Genomic DNA, 5,972 nt, shown 5'->3' on the forward strand with positions numbered 1-5,972 from the left:
GGACTTGCTTTCATTTTCTTCAGCTTCAGTTTGAATTTGCATATGAGTAATCGATGGTCTGTTCCACAATCTGCCTCTGGCCTTGTTTTGATTGATGATATGGGCTTTTCCATCATCTTTTTCTGCAGATGTAGTCAGTTTGATTTCTGTGTATTCTATCTGGTGAAGTCCATGTGTATAATTGTCTCTTATGCTGTCTAAAGAAGGTACTTGAAATGAACAAATCATTGATTTTGGCCATTGAATCCTCCAAAATTACAAATCAATGCTCGATTTTTTTCTTCAGTTCTTTCAGCCTGAGAAATACAGAGCGTGTTCTTCCCTTTTGGTTTTCTAATTCAAGGTCTTTGTACATGTCCTTATAATACTTGACTTTGTCTTTTCAAGCTGCCCTTTGAAATTTTTGTTCAGTTCTTTCACTTCATTTTTTAAAAGCTTTTTATTGTGAATTGAGTGAAGGTTTACAGAGCAGATCATCAATTTTACATTCAACAAACCATACACTTTGCTTCACTACATGGTTGCAGCAGTTCCATGTATCAACAGTTAACAGTATTTACCTCTATTCACTTTAACTATTGCTTTCCTCCCTGTGTCTCCAGCTACCTTCATCTTTCTTCTGCTAGGCGCCCTCTTATTGTATATTGCTTGCCCTGTCACCCATGTTAACATGTGTATATCCTCTAGCCCATGAATAACCCGCCCCACACACACCTATAACCACTATAGATTGTTGCTTTTTTTTTTTTTTTTTAACTTTCTACAACACTGGTTCAATACAATGTTTGTCCTTTTGTGATTGACTAATTTCACTCAATATAATGTCCTCCAAATTCTACCATTTTGTGAGGTATTTAACAAATTAATCATTATTCTTCAGTTGTTTTTTTCAGTATTCCGTTGTGTGTATGTACCAGTTTGTGTAGCTGCTCTTATGCTGATGGGCATTTTGACTGTCTCAACCTTTTTTATATGTTCTTGTAGACAGCATATCAAAGGATCCTGTTTTCTTATCCATTCAGCTCTCTATGTCTTGTGACTGGTACACTTAATCCTTTAACAGTCAGTGTAATTATCAATAGGCATGAATTGATTGTTGTCATTTTTCTGTGTGTTTGTGTGTATGATGCTGCTGGATTCTTGGTTCCACATATTTTTCTATGCTGAGTGCATTTTGTTTGGGGTTTTCTTTTCATTTCTGTCATGTTAATGTTTACTAAATCTTCCTGATTTTCCTGGTCATTACAAATTCCTTTAATTTTTGTTTATCAGGAAATGTCCTAATTTCCTCATTGTATTTGAGGGACAGCTTTGTTGCGTATATGATTCTTGGTTGCCATCTTTTTCTTTCATTCCATTGCCTTCTTGTCTTCATGGTTTCTGCTGGAAAATCAGAACTTAAGCTTACTGGTTTTCCTTCGTGGGTAACTTTTTTTCTTTTCCCGAGCTGCTCTCAGGATTCTTTCCTTGTTTTTGATTTTGGAAAGCTTGCTTATTATATGTCTTGGTTATTTTCTACTGGAATCTATCCTGTTTGGAGTTCATTCAGCTTCTTGTATGTGTATTTTCTCATCTATGATGACGTTAGGAAAGTTTTCTTCCAACAACTCTTGGACAATTTTTTCTGTGCTTGGATTTGTCCATTTTTTTTTTTATTGTTTGTCTAGCATACTAGTATTGAGAAGTTTATCCTCAAGCTCACTAATTTGGGCTACCATTGTTTTGCATCTACTCCTTTGTCCTTTCAATGTATTTTCTATTTCTAAGATCTTAGTATTAATCTTCTGGATTTCTAATTGCAGGATTTGTATTGTTTCAAAATTTGCATTTATTTTGTCTGTTTGTTCTTACAGTGTTTTTCCTGAATTCTTCTGAAGTTTTTATTGTGTTCTTCTTGCTTTCCTTGATCTTTCTCTGGATCCTTTGAAGGTACTTAATTATCATTCTTTTGAATTATTTTTCAGTTTGTTGTAGTGCCTTTTCTTCTGGCTCTGCATTTTGGTCATTTGTATGGGCCATTGTTTCTTATTTCTTCTTGTGAGCTGAAATTGTCTATTGTCTCCAGGGCATTGTAAAACAAAAACAGTGCAGTTGTTGGACCTGAAATAGAGAAATCTTGGGGGCTTCTGAAATTCAAAGTGATCATGAGGTAGTTGTGGAAGGGAAATGACAGCAGAGTTTCTGGCCTTAGATGGAGTTCCTATTGGCCTCAGTGTTATCTGTGTTCAGGGCACTCAATTTGGAAGTAGTTTGTGGGGTCCCTGATGGAGCTGGTTTTAGTGTCTGTAAAGACCACAGGAGAACTGGGGCAGAGTGGCTGGTTAAATACTGGTCTGGTGGCTCTGAGGATTTTGTAGGTCTAGAGTCAATCCCACCTAAATCTAGTCACCAAAATGGCACACCAAAGCGGTACAGTCGGCCCCCATCTCACACTGGCATGGCTCCCCACCATGCAGCTCCAAACTGGAAAGCAGGGTCTGCACTGGGGGTAGATGAGGGTGAGAGTTGACCACACTTCTGGTCACCAAGGGAGCATGGGAAAATAGAAGAAATCACACCTTTTCCATCACTGACATGACTCTGTTCTACCAGACCTTCCTTTGCTGCCAAAGTTGCTCACAAGATGGTTTAGCTGTATCTGGCCAGCCATTCATTTGTCAGTCTCCCTTTCTTCCCGTCCCTGCTGGTCTTCTCCTCCCAGAAAGCACTCATCCACCTCTATAACCTTGCTTCTGAAGTTCAGGATGCCAAGATTTTCATCTGGGTCTGTTTTATTTTGTCTCTTGTGTTTTTGTTGTAGGGAGTCCATGTAGTGCATCTGACTAGTATGCCATCTTGCCAGAAGTTTCTTTAATTTCTTCCAGTGTCTTCCAGAGATGTTTTAGCATGTTATGTTTATGAGCAAGTTGCAGAGTCACTTCTGACATCCACTTTGGTCTTTTCTTTTTTGTCTTTTTAATGACCTTTTGCTTTCTTCCTGTATGATGTCCTTGATGTCATCCCATGGCTCTTTTGGTCTTCTGTCATTAGTGTGTAATGCATCAAATCTGTTCCTGAGATAGTCTCTAAATTCAGGTAGGATATGTTTAAGGCTATATTTTCCTCTCATGAACTTGTTTTAATTTTCTCCAGCTTTAGCTTGAACTTGCATATGAGCAATTGATGGTCTCTTCCACAATCGGCTCCTGCCCTTGTTTTGACTGGTGATACTGAGCATCTCCCTCCTCTCTTCCCAAAAATAGAATCAATTTGACTCCTGTGTGTTCTATCTAGTGAGGTCCATGTGTATAGTTATAGTTGTCTTGTATGTTGTTGAAGAAAGGTATTTGCAGCAAATAAGTCACTGGTCTTACAAAATTCCATCATGTGATCTCCAACATCATTTCTATCACCAAGGCCATATTATCCAAATACTGGTCTTTCTTCTTTGTTTCCAACCTTCGTATTCCAATCATCAATAATGATCAATACATCTTGATTGCATACTTGATCAATTTCAGACTAAAGAAGGTGTAGAATCCTTCAATTTCATCATCACTGACTCTAGTGGATGGTATGTACATTTGAATAATAGTGATATTTATTGTTCTTCCTGATAAGTGTATGGATATTACCCTAGCACAGAAAGTGTTGTACTTCAAGATTGATCTTGAAATGTTGGTTTTGACAATGAATGCTATGCCATTTCTCTTTAATGGCATGGTAAACCATATGATTCTCTGATTCCAAATGGTCAATACAAGTCCATTGCCACTTGCTAATGCCTAGGATATCAATCTTTATGTGTTCTATTTCATTTTTGATAACTTCCAATTTTCCTAGATTCATACTTCATAATTCATTCCCTGCTCCAAATATTAATGGATGTGTGCAGCTGTTTCCCTTCATTTTGAGTTGTGCTCCATCAGCAAATGAAGGTACCAAAGGCTTTACTCCATTGTCATTATCACAGTGACCTCTACTTTGAGGAGGCAACTCTTCCCCTGTCACATTTTGAGTACCTTCCAACCTTAGGGGTTACTCTTTCGGCACTATATCTGATAATATTCTCATGCTATTCATAATGTTTTCATTTTGTGGCACTGTATCTGACAGTCTTCTGCTGCTATTCATAAGGTTTTCAGAAGTAGTTTGCCTCTCCTTCCTAATCTGTCTTAGTCTGGAAGTTCAGCTGAAACTTGCTTTCCATGGGTGACCCTAATGGTAATTAAAATATTGGTGACATAATTTTCAGCATCACAGTAACACGTAAGCCACCACAGTACAACAACAACAACAACAAAAATGAGTGATGGTCCTGACTCATAGCCACCTATAAAGTGTTTCCCAGGAGCAATTGCTGGGTTTGAACTCCCAACCTGCAATTAGCAAGCAGTCCAGTGCTTATCTTACATCACCACATCAGGACTCCACAGTCAAATAGTCACTATGAGTCATGATAGAATGATGACAATGGGTCATTTGGATGTCAAAGTATTGCCTTAAATGGTTTGATTAATTTATAATCCCATCAGATGATAAGACTTTATTATTCTACTTCTTTTCCAAGACTTATTTTTGTTTGAATTTACTTTAGTTTTCTATTCAGGTGGGAGAAATAGTTCTTTGTGCTTTTAATTTACATTCTTCAGATTACTAATAAGGTTGAACATATTTTCAAATATCTGTGGGACATTTGTATATTATCTTTTTTAAAATGCTTGTGATTTTGCCCATTTTCCTATTAGTTCCCCCCCTCCCCCTTCTTGATTCATTGAAGGTTTAAGAAATGTATTTTGGGAATTGATCCTTTGTCTTGAATACATATACAAAAACATTTTCTCCTAATCTAAAAACAATAATTTCACTCTGAATGCTTTTATTTTTACTCTTAATATTTTATCTTTGAGTCTAGGTATGATACTGTAGGATAAACACTGGGACTGCAAGTTTGGTGGTTCAAGCTGCTTCTCAAGAAACCCTACCCATAGTCACTATGAGTTGGAACTTGACTCGACAGCACTTTACAACAAACAATAAATGTCTTTTTTTTTTAGTTTTTTATTATGAATTGAGTGATAATTTACATGGGAGAATATTGGTTTTACACTCATCATTTCATTGCAATGATTACAATCTCCCCCATGCATCATTATTCAACAGTATTTGCTTCTATTCCTTCTGTTTTGGTTTGTTTGTTTGGGGTGATGTACACAAAAACACTCAGGAATATGTAATCATTTAAACAACCAGAGGGCACATTCTGCAAGCCTGCCTCTTGTCTGCCAGCTCTCAGTCTTTCTCTTTCCATTAATCTAGACTCCTCAGCTGCTCTCTCTTTCCGTGTAACCATCTCTGCCTCCATCTCTGATGTTGCTGCTTCTCTGAATAGGGTCCCGAATTCCGCTTGTGCTCTTCTCCTTGATGGTCCTAGGGTCCTCTGGTCTTGGACTCTAAGATTAACTACTTCCCCCTTTTTGTTACAAAACTTCTACCTTTACAGTTGTGACAGTTGCAATTAGTCATGATAACAATTACTCACTATTGAATCATAAGAATCTTATCACCATCTCTTTTCACAGATCGTCTAGACAAGATGAAAACTATTCAGTGGTAACTTTACATTCCCCTGCACACTCTTAAGCTAAACTCCCTCTTGAAAACTTTTAAGCCACTCACTTTGTGCCTTTATGTTGTTGTTGTTGTTAAGTACTGTGGAGTTGGTTCCGACTCATAGTGTCCCTGAACAGGGTTTCCAAGGCTGTAAATCTTTATGGGAGCAGAAAGCCTCATCGTTCTCCCATGGAAAAACTGGTAGTTTTGAAGTGCCGACCTTGAGGTTAGCAGCCTGATTCATAACCACTATGTTACCAGAGCTTCATGCCTTTATAATCCCCTCATTTTAGGTAACCAATGTATAAGTTGCCGGTCCTGTCAACCCTGTATACAGAGTGAGTAGAAAAGGTAAATACTTTTTTAAAATTAAATTAAAT

This window comes from Chrysochloris asiatica, unplaced genomic scaffold (assembly GCF_000296735.1).
Source record: "Chrysochloris asiatica unplaced genomic scaffold, ChrAsi1.0 scaffold00027, whole genome shotgun sequence".
Lineage (NCBI taxonomy): Eukaryota > Metazoa > Chordata > Mammalia > Afrosoricida > Chrysochloridae > Chrysochloris > Chrysochloris asiatica.